Below are 16,363 nucleotides of genomic sequence, written 5' to 3' on the forward strand. Positions count from 1 at the left end.
GTCTTTACCTGACAGACTACGTGGCTGGCTGTACTGAAGACACTCATAGAGTCTGCATGTGAACTAAGCAGGGACTTGTGATGCATTCTTGCTCTCTATACACACATGATTTGCCCTTGCACAGCAGAATTTGCCTCTCTCTTGCAGGACAACCTTGTTTGCTCCTGAAATATTGTCCATTTTCCCCCCCTCTTCCCCAAGAGAAGCATGATGCTGTCTGCTCTGACTGCTGCACCTCACCAACTCAGCAGTGGAGGCTCTGCTTAGTTGGCAAGTGTCTAGACTGCAGCAGAAAGAGAAGTTTGAAACACTGAGGGCCTGGCATAGGAATCCTTAATTATGTCACTTAAAGAAAAAGAGGGTTAGGAGGGACCCTGAAATATCTTGATCTTCCTTTGCTATTACCCAAGTCAAGATCAATTTTACTTATGACTTATCTACTTGTTTAGCTTGTTTTTAAATACTTTGGTGACAGGAATCTCCTAGATTTCCCAGCAGTTTAATTCTGTTTTTTGCACTCTTTAAAATTAAAAGCTTTTCATAAGGTCTAGTCTTCTGTGAGACAACTTAAGTCTTTTACTTACCTGTGATAAATCTTTTTTTCACACAACTCTTCATGTGGATATTCTCTGCACTCTGAAAGATTTATGTTCCTTCTAAAAACATAATTCTCAAAACTGGGAACCATACTCCAAAACTGTCCCTACTATTGTTGAGTAGAGATTAATGTTTATGTGCCAAATCTTGAAGACAATATTCCTATTTATTAATCCCAGTAGGAATTTTCCCTTTTCCACAGCAATATGATACCATGATGTTGCGTCATGCTCTGCTTCTGAGCTTCTCTATGCTTAGATCCATTCCTGTTGCACTGCTACCTGGTCTGTTCCTCATTTCTCATATTTGTGACAATACTTGTGTGAATAATTTTCTGGTGAGTCTATTTCCCTCCAAGAGTTATTTTGGAAGCCAGAATATGACAATATTAAAGTGTAACTAATCTGAAAAAGAATTGCTTTTTGGAACTCAGAAGACATGATAATCAAGTTAGTTACCAATAACTCTCTGTCCTCTACTAATCTGGCAAACAGACAGTCAATTACATCAGAATAATGTACAAACCAATACAGAATAGCAGTCACCAATTAGCAATTAATTTTAGAACAATTCTTTTTGGTCAGGTACAGTCAGGACCACTTTTATAGAACATTGTATAGAATTATGTATAATTTTGCAGAATAATATGTCTTAATTAATCGTGAAGAGTATCTGGAATCAATACAGATGGAGAATGCATTCACTTTAATCTTATTGAAGGAATTTAAGTTTTATTTTAGGAAAAGAGCAGTACAGAGAGTTCCAGTCACATCTTGAAGTCCTTCTGCTACTGCTGTCATGGAGGTTTTGCTTGAGAAAGGACTATAGGATGCGAGACCTGCATTTCAAGTGAATTTTTTTTATTAACAAATAAACACAGGTGAATTAATACATGCAAAATAATTTTGGCAGGGATAATAATGGAAATGGATAGAAAGAATATTGAATGGATTAGCACATCTAATTGGTTGCCTAATGCACCATTAGCCTAGTGTTTAATTCCTCTCAATCCATTTGTCTTTACAGCTCTTACTCTCTAAAGATAAATGTGGATCATTCCAAACGTACTTTTGTTTTTGAAACAATTGTATTAGTATTTAGTTGTAATCATTGGCATGGAAACCGTGTCGTAAACGGGAATGGACAAAAAATGGGACATGCTAGAGCACCTCTTACCTAGTGCTTAAAAAAAAGTGTTCAAAAAAACTCACAGCACTCTAAAATACAACTGTGATAAGTCCTACTGGTTAAATATAGATGACTCTTTACACGGAAGCTGTTTTTTTAAGGTTTTGGGAACATGCTGTTGACCATTCAATAAGTGGCATTAAGATGCTAGGCCCTACTGACCATGATCAGTAGTGCTTATTTGGCAGTCTCAGTGTGACCAAGTTAGACAGAGGAAAGGGACTGTTCTCATATATAATGGTGGCTTGTGCTCTGGTGGAGTCATGCCACTTATGTCTTCAAAGCAGCTGCTTACCTGTTCAGTGGGAATTGAAGGCTTGGAAGTTAATGGTCAGGAACTAATGATTTGGACTGGATGTGTTTTAATTTACTGAGATATATTAAAACAGCATGTTGATTAGCTTGAAGGCTAGAAGGGACATTTTTGTTGCAACGTTAAGGTGCTCAATGAATTACTACAGATGCTCAAGTAAAAGCTTTTAAATTTTTTTCCTTTCTTTCTGAGGTTTTCTTTCTTTTTTTTTTCTTTTTTTTTTTTTAGTAGTAACTAATACTCTCTTATGTATGAACCTAACAGATGCAAAGGGTTCTCTAAGGAGCCTTTAGGGGAAGTACCTGTGGCAGCTTCATTAGGACCCCTCTGACATTGTCCATGTCCTGGACAGTTTGGGAAATGTTCTAGACTGGCCAGGGAAAAGTTTGAGCCTTAATAAAAGAAAAATTAAATAAGTGAGGCACAAAGTGTATCTTGGGGGCATGAAGTTCTGGATTCTTGCCTAATGTCACATTCATCAGGCTTAATGTAGATGAACTCTGTGTGGGTTTGCCAGCAGCAAAATCGAACATCTCATTTGAGACCTCCTGGTACATTGCTCCGTGGTTATGCTCCTGAAAGCAAAAACAGCTTCTGCCTTTTCATGGACCTGCAGCTGGAATACCCAAATGAATACGAATTCCACATTTGTATCCATCACTCAGCTCTGCAATGTTCTTTGATACATTTTATGCTTGGAGTTGGTCTGGAGTCTTCCCTTTTACGAACGCTCCTGGGAGCTTTTCTTTGACTTGTGGACAGTCAGACTGCTGGCTGAAGTTAGTGACCATGATGGTAATTTCATACTAAGCATGCTAAACCTGCGTCATGCTGAATGATACATGTGAGACAATGCAGTAGCCAAGCATCCCCTTTCTATAGCAATGACTAAACCAAGAGAAGTCATTGCCCATACAGATCCTTCTGGCGAAGACAAAGAAACAGGTTGTGCAAACTGCCTAAAAAATTTTCTTCTGAAGTGTTAAGGAGGACTTGTTTGGTTGGAGTTGTATGTGGTTGCAAACTAGAAATGACCACAAGCAACCAAGAAAAAACGTAGCAAATCGAACGGTGATGGGACAAGGACATCACTATGGCTCTGTGCAGCTCCTGAGGGCTCCTTGGGCAAAATGCTGAGTGGAGTGAGGCTTGGAGCATAGAAAAAAGGAATAGTACAAAGGATTTCTTTGAGGAGTGTTGTATTCAAGACAAGTGAAGTCAACCCATTCGTTGACTGTACTCATCTTTTGGATATGAGTCCAAACGGGCTACTGGAGAAGGTCAATAGGAAAGCAGCAAGAATAACAAGAGATTAAAAAAAGCAAATGGCAAAAAGAAAAGCAGTTATTTCACTGAGTCAAGAGGATACGACTGAGAGGAACATTACATAAATGAACGTTAAACAGCTGAAATCTAATCCCTTTGCACCATAAAAGTCTGGAATGGAAAAGAAAGTACTAAATTGCTTTGAATTTCCATAGCAGAGAGGATAAGAGTGATAGGCTCTGTTGCAAGAAGTGGGATTTAGTTAAACTTTTGAAGACCTTCTGTCCATAAAAACAGTGAAGCACAGACATATGCTGTTGCAGGAGGCTGTGAAATTTCTACCACTGCAGATTTTAAGGAAATCATTCAACAAGTATTAGTTAATGAAGATTTAAAGACAGTTTATGTCATCTTTGGAGGGGGAGATGGATCAGATGAAGTCCTTACTGGTGTCATTATCTGTGGAACTATAAATGCTGCATTCAGGTGACGAGAACGTTGTGTACAATCTTTGAAAATGAGGAATCTTACATAAAAAGGGCCTCTTTCTATCATTTCCACCCTAATGGATACTGCACTCTTTCAGGATAAGTTCTAATTGGAACCTTGTGCCTTCGCCAGGAAATCACAGGGACTAAGAAGCCCTATTACTCTCTGCAGCCTCTCCCTGGACATTGATTTAAGGTATTTAGGTCTAAATGAGACTATTTATCTGCATTCTTCCTTAAAACTGGTGAATGTGGAATAGACAGGCAGATTGAAAGATTATATGGAGACTTGACTTCACCTTACCTACTGGTCAAAATAACTACATTTTAGGGAGCAGGAGCATTTCCCAGAGATAAGCAAACAGGGCACTGCTGGGTCACACCACTCCCTGATACTACAGTTGCTGCAAGCTTCAATTTACATTTCACTCTTTGGCCAAAAACCTAGGATACAAGTTTATATCCCAGCTCCCTGGTGTTACTTCCAGACTAGATTTTTATTCTTTTCTTCATAGTGAATAATGCCACTAGGAATATGTTTATCTGAGCTTGATATTTAAGGTATTAGCATTAATCTCTAAGCTTTTTCCTGGATCTCTGCTTCTGGGAAAAATCTTGGTTAGATGACTGATATTATCAAGAAATTCATAGTCCATAGAAACCTCAGAAAGGTCAATGAAACAATAAAAATAAGTCAATTTTTCCCTATTCATCAGAAGTCTCTAGTGCTGTTGAAGTGCCTGATATTACCAATTGTCTTTTAGTCTCTGAAACTGTTAAAATAAAGACACCTTTCCCACATTTTCCTTCTCTGCCTTTCACAAGTGATGATTCTTTTAACCTCATTCTCCCCTCTTTGTTTGCTTAGAGGATCAAAGCTTTTTTATTTATTTCTTTTTCCTCCCAAACAGTTTCTGGAGTGTTAAAAAGCACCACCAGTATACTGAGTTTACATTACAAACAAGTTAAAATTCCCAGTCTTTCAGAGCTTTTCTCCTAGGATACCAAGGAAAGCAAAGTTCAGCTAAACTGCACAATTAATTGGAGATCACTTCTGAGTGAAGAAGAAAAGGTTGCTTGAAGGGGAGCTATTCTCTTCTTGGAGATTTAAAGTCCACTTCAGAAAGCAAAGATGTTATTCTCTGAAAGTTATCTGATTTTATTTGTATTCCTGGACCTACTCTATTAGGTTATCTTCCCTTTTCACTCATAAAATCATCTTAATGAATCAACTGTGGGACTGGCCATAAGTCCCACAGTCCCATATCCTTATTGACAGTCACATTGACAAGGAAATGAATGGGTTGCATGTTGCTTCTGCTGGAACAGCAGTGAGGTTTGTTTTGCTTTCATGACCCCGAGGCAGGTAATTTATTTCTTGATTGTGAAGAAAATACTCTTTTTTTTTTTTTTTTTGAGGTAAATATATTTTATAATAACGGTAGGATAAAGAAACATGTGGTGTATAGTTTAAGAGCATTTGGCTAAAACAGACTTTAGTGTTGGTCTACCATTCCCACACAATTGCTTTCCTTTTTCTTAACTTCCAAGAGCAAAGACTGGCCTGATAACTCAACTTGGTGCATCAGTCAATGTAGGATGGGCTCACACCTGTCTAAGAAAATGCACTGTCTGTTGATCTCATTGTCTGTAATTGTCAGGGCTCTTCTAAAGCCGTGATGGCTGCAAGGAAGAAAGTGAGCAAGCACGATTAAGAGATTACAAGGGAATACACTGAAACAGTTGCATGGTAGATGTGACAAGTGTACTTCAGTGTGTTCCTACAGTGTTTGGAAAAAAATCTAAGAAGATTCCTATAAACTCTATAAATTTCCTAGTAAAATGTAATTTCGTGGACAAATATTTCATAATAAAGAAAACAAGATCCTTATTATTGTCTATGCAAATAACGTGCTGTAACATCCAGCGAGCATTGTAAGGTATTCTTTTTACACAATTTAATCCAATATTACTACCTTGATGTCCCATGTGGGTGTTTTCTTTCCCCTGCTTTTTACAAGGCAAAGGCAAATACTGGTAAAATACGTCTGTTATAAGGTAAAATCAAGATGTTTAATTTGTTGCATACAGAAACACCCAGAAATTTTTCAATGGAACCAAATGAGGTGTCAGTTGACACCTCATGAAGTTGCCCTTCTGATTGATGAAGGTTAGTAAAAATGCCACTAAGAATCTATGATAAAAAGTGGAGAAATCCATAGCCATATTCTTAATTAGTGAGACTTAACATTCAAATACATACACAATCTCACCAAAAATTCTGATGAGGCTTTTTGAAAAGTCATTTTTTATGGCAAAACCAATTATATTTTTGCATAAAAATATGATTTTCTAAATTATCTTGCAGATAAAGATACTTTTAGACATTTCTTATCTATGTGAGCTTATCCAAACAAACTCTTAACACCTTAGAACTGAACCCTACGTCTTACAACACAATATCTTTATTTTTCTTTTTGCCTCCATTCTTTTGATTATTATCTGTTTTCTCTTGTCTTGAAAATACACAGAAATAAGGGAGAAAAAATAATCATTCTATGATTTCTGAAATATCCCCAACATTTGCTTCTTGATTTTTATCAGATCTCTGGCTATGTGACACTAACAGTAGGGTAGCTAATTTCTGCTAAGCGTTGCAAATGTAATATTTTCAAACACTAACAGAACAATGTCTTCTCATGCTTTCCTGATACTTTCTTCACTGGATGATATGACCACTCTGAATGAAATTCATAATAACAATATAATATATCCTGATTATAAAGCAATATAAAAATTGCTAGGCAATAAGTACTGGATCAAAAAACATCCAAAAATCTCCCATAAAACATACATGAAGAAATGTTCACTCAAAAACAGCTGCAAGTGTCCCATCATGAGAGCACGGCACATACAAACTTTGGACAGTATGGGATCTAAGGATATTTAATCACAGTTATATTATGAAAAATGGACAACCATTCTGATGCAGTGAGCTGTACATTAAATTGTCCAAGGTCAACAAGGTCAGGAATGGTCCGGGAGCCTCTCAAAGAACACACTAGTTCCTCACTAGGGAGGAGGAGTGTATTTAGTCTGAATTCCCACAGTAGAGGACTAGGCTTATTGGAAAATTTCTGCACCTTCTCAGCCCTTCTGTTACATGTCTGTGGAGCAGGGAGCTATATCACTGATGAAAAAATTTATAGGAATTTTTAGGAATGAAAAAATTTAGTAATACATTTAGGGATAAATTTTAGGAATTTAGGTATGGGACAATATTTTTTTAAGATTTTCAAACACTTTTCAAATGGTGTCCCACCCTATACTTCATAGGTTGATGGTCATTGGTTTGATCACACAGTACTAAACAACTGTTGCAAACCACTGAAGTCCCTCAGCGTTAGATTTGGCATATGACACACTAGTTTTGCTGGAAGAGGTTTACAGTCTCTCGGCACAGGCATACAGCCCCTTGTTGCCCACTTATCTCAGGCAGCCTCTTTACAGGGCTAATTGCCTGCAGCATCGTCCTGTGCAGACCACAAGGCAGTGCTTCAGTCATCCTGACAGCACATGCAGTTGAGGACCAGCCACCACAAAACAGAGAGGTTGAGGCTTTGCAGAGCCCCAGATTATGTAGTTGTGTTAACTTCTCCAGATGCAGCATTTAGGTAACATAAAAACTGTCCCTGGTTTGAGTGTGGGCTTGTTAGTGGAGCTTTTCAGAGGAATGGAAGCTAATGTATAAGTTTACTGTATTTCTCAGCTGAGGCTGCTTTCAGTCACTACATCCTGCACATTTTCTTTTCTATCAGCATGTCATCTTCTAGGCAAAGATTTTTCACAGTTTTCAGGTTCCCTTCAACTCTTTTTCCCTGGTAAGCTCAGACCCTGCCTCCTCCTCTGTAGCAGTGGGAGGTGACTTCCCTGTACCATCCACCCCCTCTGTTCCTCTTTCCTTTTTTTATTGGCAATCTTTGCTTCCAGCCTTTGTCTGTGGTTTTCTCTGATGTCATGATTTCATTTTTCCCCCTATTTTATTCTTCACTTTGTCCTCCTCTCAAGTACTCCTCATTTTCTCAAGAGCAGTTCTGTTTCTTCTCACCTGTGTACTCTAGCTCCCCTTCTCAGCACCCCTTCTTTCAGATACACTGTTGCTTAAGGGATACTCCAAGCTAACATATTCATCCTTCTTTTCATGAGAAAATAATCGTCCCACTAATTCTCCTAATACAGTTCTGACCTATGAATGTGCTGACTTTTTGGTCACCCACATAGCTTTTGACTTAATTCTTCCTTGTGTGCACTTGCTTCGTTTTCCTTCGGAATCTGACAATGTCTCCATTGACTTCATCACCTTCATCTACCTTACAATCTCTTCTTCCCACAACTGAGTTATCATTTAATTTATTTTTCTTCCAGCTTGAATACTCATTTGAATATCTTCACTTATCTTTTTTCCTTTTCTATCAAGCTCTTTTCTTCTTATTATTTTTCTCCTTTTGTCTCATACAGAAGCATTTTCCTCAACCTTTTTTTTGCTTTCACAACTTTTTTCCTTCTGTATTCACTCTTCTAATGGAGAATTTCCACCAAGAATCCACCAAGAGTTTACTCCAAGTTCCCATTTCACCCATGAAAAGTTTATCAACCATTCCTTCTGCACACACCTTGCTTGATGCATATTTCTTACAATTTATATACTTGTGATCATACTGTATCCCTTTGTATGCACTGGGAAAGTGACTTTCAAGATTAGGGTCATCAGTACTATCAAGTTCAAGCCAATTGCCAGACCTTAAAGCACTCTGAAGTGAGGCTGCCTCAGTAACTGGGGTTAAGACCGTGCTTTTTCGTGTGGATAAGCTGGGTCTTAGATGGTTTGGAAAAGCTGTTACTCTGCTTCTTGGGTTTTTGGGAAAACCTGTTGATTTATGTGAGGAGCCCATATGGTCCTATAAAAGCAGTACAGTTGCTGATTACATAAATGCTCCCATAATCTCAGCATAGCTATGAAAAAAAAGCGTGATAATAATTCCGACAACATCATTTCATATTTGAGAGGATGAATATGAGACAAAACCAATATACTTCTATAGCCTATTTTTGAGGGGTGTAATTTCCTGTTGCTCTAGTAAATTCTCTTCTTTTTGACTTTAATAGGTTCACAGCAATTTAACCCTCATGAAAATTTTCTGCATTACATTGAAAAGCCTGGAAACAAGACAGCATATTTCTTGCAGTATTTTTGAAAACCTGCACATCCCTGAAACAAAATGTCTGAAAACCTCTTAAGATAGTAGATAAGCCATTTAGGTTTCACGGTGGATTCTGGGCTTACCTGAAGAAAGAGGTAATTGCATGAATCTGCAATAGTTAAAACACTTCTACCGATGATCTGTGGTTTTGTCTCAGTGGAAATACCTGACAATTGCACTGAGGCTGTTCCCAGGCATCATTGTGCCTAGGAGGAATTCTTAATTTTTTTGTCATTTTATTCCTACTAGTAAATTAAACTCAGAATTTTCAGCCAATCTGTATTTTTGTAAAATGAAATGTGTCCCAGATTTTTCTGCCAGTTTACGGTTGGATTACCACAGTGAAAGTTGTCTTGCTAAGTTCATAGCAAGAAACAGTCACAAGCAGAGACTTAAGAAGATGGTATCAGCCAAAGGATACTACACTCCTTTCCTGCCACCTTTGGATCCCAGGTCCACCACAGTTGAGCTCTAAACATTCAGCACTGGCTGCAGGGACTGGGTGGCTGATTATCCCTTTATTACCCCTTCTCGGTGCCTGTGGATACCCCTCCACTGCAAATGCAACACACTCGGGGATTAAAGCACAGCCTTATTCTCCACACTAGTAGAGAGCAGGTTCCCAAATCTTCGTTCGCGAAGCCCAGCCACGATTAGTAGAGAGCAGGAGGACAATCTTCTCTTTAACTCTCTGACGTGGAATACATTCTTGATTAAGCTTTAAACCAACTCTCAGTTTTATATCAATAAGCAGAATCCCCCCCCCCAACAGTCAATATTACATGATCTCCTTCACAAGAGCTTATGTAGCTTACCATAGTTATACACATTCCCACACAAACAGTAATGCTGTCTGATCCTGGAGTGTGTCAAACGCCTTGGTGTTTTTCTGTGGCATCCTGAGAGTGATTTTATCAATGACAAAAATTCATACTACCTAATCAATAACTATAGTACAACAAGTTGGGGCAAACAAGGTGCAGAAATCCTGATAAACATTTTATAGGGCTTTAGAAACAGCTTTCAAAAACTGATAAGAGAATGAACTCCCTTCAGCAGGATGCTGTTGGCAAGTTTAACAGCCTCATACACAGGATCTCACACCCTGTGAAAGCTTTAGGTTGGATTCTCCAATCACACTGCTAAACCAGGCTCTTGGTGGATGCACACTTCATGTGTCCACCAGATTTAAAGGTCAAATTGCAGTTTGACTCAGCATAAACAACATTAGAACCATGTCATTCATGTGTTATAGGATTCTAAGCGGGACTATGTGACTTACAGCATAATGTATGTTCTGTTGGACACTTCCATGGGCGAGTTGTGTTCACACAAGACATCCAAATATCTCTTTCTTTAAATGCCAGTATGTCTCCCTACACTGTCTTTATTTCCAAATTTGGCTCCACTTATGTAATACAGACCACTGAACTGAATGATAGCATTGTTTGTATTGTATTTCTTTTATTTTGTCTTTCTAGTCTGATTTAGTACTTTGCTTTGTCACATTTATTATGTGAATACAAGATGATACTTTATCCCTGCATCTTGCTCTAGATCCACTCTTTCAATGATAAAATTAGAATCTTACTCCTAGACAAGGTGTCAACATTTGCCTAAAAAAACTTTATTCCCTTATTTGTCGAAGCTTATAAGTAGGTCATCAGCACAAGTAACCCAGACAAACATCAAGAGTGATTAGAAAAGCATCTTGGCTCCAGGATGAAAGTCTAGTTTTAGTGCACTTGATACCAATGCCATTTTGCTTGGTTTAAAGTTATAGAGCAGTAAAGCAATTGGTGGATTTTCTATTTTGAAGTTTTATTTTTGGTATATAATGCAGGGCTCTGGAAATATTGAGAATAGCAGTGGACAGCATCAGTCTTAAAAAAACCCCAAAGCCCAAAACCAACCAAACAATACAACCCAAGAAAAAAGCTACAGAAATTAAAGTATGATATATTCTAATGAAGCACAAATTAAGTTGCATTGCTCTTCAAATAATCAGTTCATTAAGAAGGATTTGCATGAATTGTTACTGATTTCACTCAAAGGATGAACATCACAAAAGTACAATTTTTCTATTGCCTTAATTGTGAATAAAAGTAGTTAATGTGCAATTTTCCCCAATATAACCTTAACTGTGAATAAAAGTAACTTAGTATGTAATTTTGCCCAATATAACTGAGGAGTTGCATTTTGTCGTAATAAGTTTATCAACATAAATAAGAGCAGAAGAAGTCATCATGATTTAGGTGCATTTGAAGAAAATGAAAAAAGTAATTTTCCTGAAATATGTATTGAATTGGGTGGGTTGTGTGCTTTTCAAATTGTTTTCATGCATATTTAATCAACGTGAGACATATACTTATGCAAGCTGAAATAGGTACCAGTCTGTGTCCCAGGTTGTTCTGTTTTACAGTTTTCCAATTGAGATTTTTTTTAAAGCTGATCTAATTAATGATTAAAAAAAAAAAAAAACAAACAACTAAAATAATCTTCAGCAGGTGGCATAAAGTGAGAAAAAGCCAAAGAACTCACAAACTACCAGCAAACCCTTAGTTCAGTACAGTGCAGTATTGGTGTGATGCCTAGTTTTTCAAGAATTGCTTGGGTTTTACCAAGATTGCTGAAATACAGAGGTGGATACATAAAATGATTCATTGAAATACTGAAACACTACAATCACCTGGGAGGATAAAGCCCTCAAAATCCAACACACCCTCCAAATCCTACCTATACACTGGCATAGAAACATACTTTCTCACACCCACATGTGTATTTTGGCAGAGATGTGTGCCTGGCACACGGAGATGGAAGGTAAGTACCCACACACCTCTGGGTCTACAGAGGGTTAGATAAACACCATCTAGGAATAGAAACACAATCCTATGAATCTGTACATATAATACATCCACATGCATCTGAGCAAACACATAAGCATGGATATACACACCTACACACCCAGACACCGGGACATAAGCAAGGCACATGCACAGACACAGACAGCTCCATAAGCACACACATGTACCTACACAACTGGATGCATACTCACATGGACAGACAGATATACGGGCATGTGTGTGAGGGAGAGTTTACACTGGCTCTGATAATTTCTCCTTCCTTTTTGAAGCATTCCAATTTTAGGATCCTGGAGTGAGTCAGGTCCCTTCAGGGGAGATATTCCCAGAGGAGCAAAGCATTTCCAATTTCTTTAACGTTCCCCACCTCTCTCTCGCTCTCTCCCAACAGCAGATACAGGGAGATGAGCTGGGCACCCAGCACGGCTCTCCCAGATGCTGCCTTGGCACTTTCCATTCCAGCTTAAGGAAGGGTATAGGATGGCAAGCTTAAGATCTCGTCATTTTACCCTCAAAGCCTGCAGGAACAGGAACCTCTGGGCAACATCTGGACACAACTCCTTTCTGCACGCCCCCCTCCCCTCCTCATGCCCCCTCAGCTGCGGGACTACAGGGATCTTCCTGCACCCTACCTGTCCTCTGCAGGTGTGAAAGCTCTTATCCCCCTCCCCTTCCCCCCTTCCCTGTTTCTCCTGGCCCCTGAATCCCGTCAGTAAACCTCTTCACAATCCACCACTCTAAACTTTTTCCCGGCTGCGCAACCCGCAACCCCCCGGGCAGTGGCTGCGTCCAGTCCGGAGGGCAGGATGGGGCGGGAGTGGGTTGCAGGGACCCGGGATGCAGGGATCAAGGCTGCAGGGTGTGGGATGGAAGGACTGGTATGAAAGGACTGGGCTGTGGAATACGGGGATGTTAGGACCGGAATGCACGAATCTGAGACGCAGGATGCAGAGATCAGGATGTGGGATGCAGGGACCAGGACGCCGGATACCGGTGCCCAGCTCCTTACCGTGCAATGAGGGTAGGTCCTGGCGAGGGTCTCCAGCTGCTCCCGGACATCGCGGGCCTCCCGATGTGCTCGTTAAACATCCACCGGGGAGTCTCACCCCCCAAACTTGTGCGAGCTGCTTCCTCTGGGAACAATCACCCTTTCTCCCCCTCACCTTGGATCTGATCCCGATGAAAACTCATCAAGCGGTCAGAGGTAAGGCTGTGAGGGAAGGAGAAGAAGAGCGGGGGCAACGGGACAGAGAGATTGCGATCACCAAGCGATGATCCCCTTCCTTTCCCCTCTCCTCTGGAGCACCCGCTTCCCGTTCCTCTGACCAACTTTGGCTCTGCTTGGCCAGGCAGCGCCTGGGACCGGCGCTGTGAATTGGGGTCCCTTTTCGCAGCCTGGCATCTTTCTAGATTTCCTCTCCTTTCTGGGCAAAGGGGATTGTCGCAAAGCTTTAAATTAGGAGGCGACCTAGAGTTACAAAGACAGGGAGTGGGAGCTGCTGGCGTTCGCAGACCGCCTCCCCCGGCACTAGGCTGCGAGGAGGGGCAGGCTGCGCCTTATCCCTACCATTTATTAGTTGACTGCACTCCTGGTTCTCACTGTGGACCTGGCTATCGCTCCTGGCACGGCCGGGAGCGGGACTGTGGCAGGAGCCCTCGGAGGGAGGAGAGCCCCATGCTGCGGGGCTCCCCGCGGTTGTTTAACTGCGCCGGCAGCGCGGGCAGGAGCGCAGCCCGGTCCCGGGGGGGAGGACACGGGTGATGGGGGGGGACGGGACACGGGGACGCTGCTGTCGCCTGGCAACCCTGCATCCCTGCCCCGAGCATCCCTTCCCTAGCGCCCTGATTGGACGGGGCCGCGGTTGGGGGGGGACGACACACACGCCCCTTCGAGGATGCTGCGCCCCGGCACTGCGACTTGTCGCATCCTCAAAAAGCCGGGAGCGGGCAAGTGGAACACGGAGCAGCGGGGAGAGCCGAGGCGGTTCAGGGCGTTGTATCACCGTCCTCCTGCTGTCTCCCTTCCAGCTGGCTTGATCAATTTGTTTCTACTTTACATGTCCTAGAAAAAGAATGTATCGGTGTATGTATGTATGTATAGGTGGATGGATGGATGGATGGATGGATAGGTAGACGGATAGATAAATAGATAGATAGATAAACAGATAGAAAGAAAATATACAAATATATGCATATATGTATAAACAAATATGTATTTGTATATACAGATAGATGTATATGTATTATCTGTAATCTCTACATTATCTCTCTACGTTCTAACTCTCCTATATGGGACGAAAGAAGAAAAATAGTTACTGAGAAAAGATCACTCTAGAATGCAGCAAAGCTGGATGCAAAAAGAAAAGAAAGCTACTTTTTGTGTTACAAATGTTTGAAACCAAAGGTTTACATCACCTGGAGTGTTAACAGAAGGTTGTGGTCCTAAAGAGAGAATTAAACATGGTGAGGTGAGTGAGATGTAACGGTCAGTGAGGATGGATGTGTTGAATTCAGAGGGGGTGAGTTTAAGCTGTGCTGCATGGGGCTGCTGGTATTATATGTGGCTTCATTGCTCATTCTTTGCTATGGGGGAACAGTGAGCAGCTGCTTCCTGCTGGTTGAGTGTAGTATGGAGAGGGTGTGCGTAAAATCCCAATACCTTTCCACCATAACTCCAGTTGGGACACCGTGAATTTCTCAGTATTCAGCAGGGAGAAAGCCATTGTCCACTTCTCCCTGAATGCTTCCCCCCCCCCCGCCTTTGGACTTGACCCCAGGCAGCTCCCCATCAGTGCTCTGGTAAAGCAAGGAAAGAGACACTGCAGTCAGGAGCTGCAATCCAGCAGCTCACATGGGGCCACTATTGTTTCAGCAGCTATGGTTCCAGTAAGGAATTAAGCCAAAGTAAAAGGAAATAAAACAAAATAATCTGTTTCTGCTTCGTAATATTTTATTTTAAGTTATTTAACATCTGTTTACTTTTGTGATCTAACCATTACATTTGAGCTACTTGGCTAATTGTATGAGGTTTTTCTTTCCTGTAAGCCAAGGACATTTGTTAAGATGTGCATATTAAACTGTACCATTAAGAGCTAAAGGTAAACAGAGAGCAAAATGAAAGAGATCAGTTTCTCTCAGGTTTAACCTTAATGTAAATTGGAATAAAATGTGCATGGGACATTACATTAACATCAGGGTAAAAAGGAACGAATAGGAAATCAGAACCATGTCTTTCAAATCATAGCACAATTTGACAAATAGGTTGGAATATAATTATTTGGACAGTCTTGCAGGCTGCTTGCCAGGAAAGACTAGTGGAAAGAAGGATCTGATCCCGCATTGCTTTGTACATAGCAATCATAGCTCAAAGTGAGTATGAAAGTAACTTTTTCATTGGGTAGGATATAAAACCCACTGTGTATGAAATTGGCCACCACAGGCGCCAAGTGGAATTTGGCTGAGATGTATTGTATGATTTGCTGCAGGTCACTTAGAGGCAAGGAGGTGACCCAGTCATTCATGTTTTTGCTTCAAGAAACATCCTTGGTACTGATGGTACTCTTTCCATGCCTGCTGCTGTGCAGTGTCTGATAACACTGCTACTGCTTGCATTTACACCTGATTCATAGCTAGTGAGGAGCAGGAAAATAAACCTGAACAGGCAAACAAGCTGTAGGCAAAGTCACAAGGGTTTTGTTCCCACTTTCTGCCAGGGCAGAAGATGCAGTCATGTACTGAGCACAATGTTGAGACTTACAGGTACTCACAGTGTTACAATGCAGGGCAACCCAAAGATCTCAATGAAACCTCGTGCTAAGCTGTGTTTGGGTGCTACTAGGGAAATCATTCACTTGAGGTTAAATCGAGCACCTCACACTACACTTGATTGTGGATATACCCTGGGTTAGGCACAGTGATCAGGCTGTGTAAGTTCTACCAGAGGACAGCCCTCAATGTCTTTGACCTGGATCCAAATAAGGAGTTTTAAATACGAAATATATTTTCTGCCTGTGACACAAAGATGGCAAAGCAGCATTCAAAGTTTTTGAAATAGGAATATTTTGCCTTTGTGAATTCTCTATTAGCTAAATAATAGTTATAGCTAGTTAAGAAATGTTTCCTTTCAAATTGAGTTCCCACATAACACCAAACGGAGTTCGTAGAAAGCTTTGATGAGCCGAAGAATTTGTTTTTATAAAATTCATGAATGTGATTAATTAGGAAGCTTACCACCACAAGTAAACAGATGTGTATCTTTTCCTTACACAGAATTTTAGCATGAGCTTCAAGACTGTACACGTGGGAACTTTCCAATCTTACATTTGATGGCAAGATACTGTTCCAGCAAAACACTTTGTAGGGTTCCCTAACTTGCTATAAGCAGCTGTT

At 40.6% G+C, this 16,363-nt stretch overlaps 1 protein-coding gene across 5 annotated transcripts in view; it reads right to left on the reverse strand.

Moving 5' to 3' along the window:
* Positions 1-13,689, reverse strand: part of GRM3 (glutamate metabotropic receptor 3) — a 104,597-nt gene extending 90,908 nt beyond the window's left edge. For 3 of the 5 annotated variants that reach the window (XM_032688598.1, XM_032688600.1, XM_032688596.1), the window contains exon 1: positions 12,984-13,689. The gene's annotated coding sequence lies outside the window, so the exon portion shown is untranslated. Of the gene's footprint in view, positions 1-12,168; positions 12,366-12,983 lie in introns of those variants that run through there. The other 2 variants (XM_032688599.1, XM_032688597.1) reach the window with 2 other exon arrangements.
* Between the last annotated feature and the right edge of the window lie 2,674 nt (positions 13,690-16,363).

This window comes from Chiroxiphia lanceolata, chromosome 5, assembly GCF_009829145.1.
Source record: "Chiroxiphia lanceolata isolate bChiLan1 chromosome 5, bChiLan1.pri, whole genome shotgun sequence".
Lineage (NCBI taxonomy): Eukaryota > Metazoa > Chordata > Aves > Passeriformes > Pipridae > Chiroxiphia > Chiroxiphia lanceolata.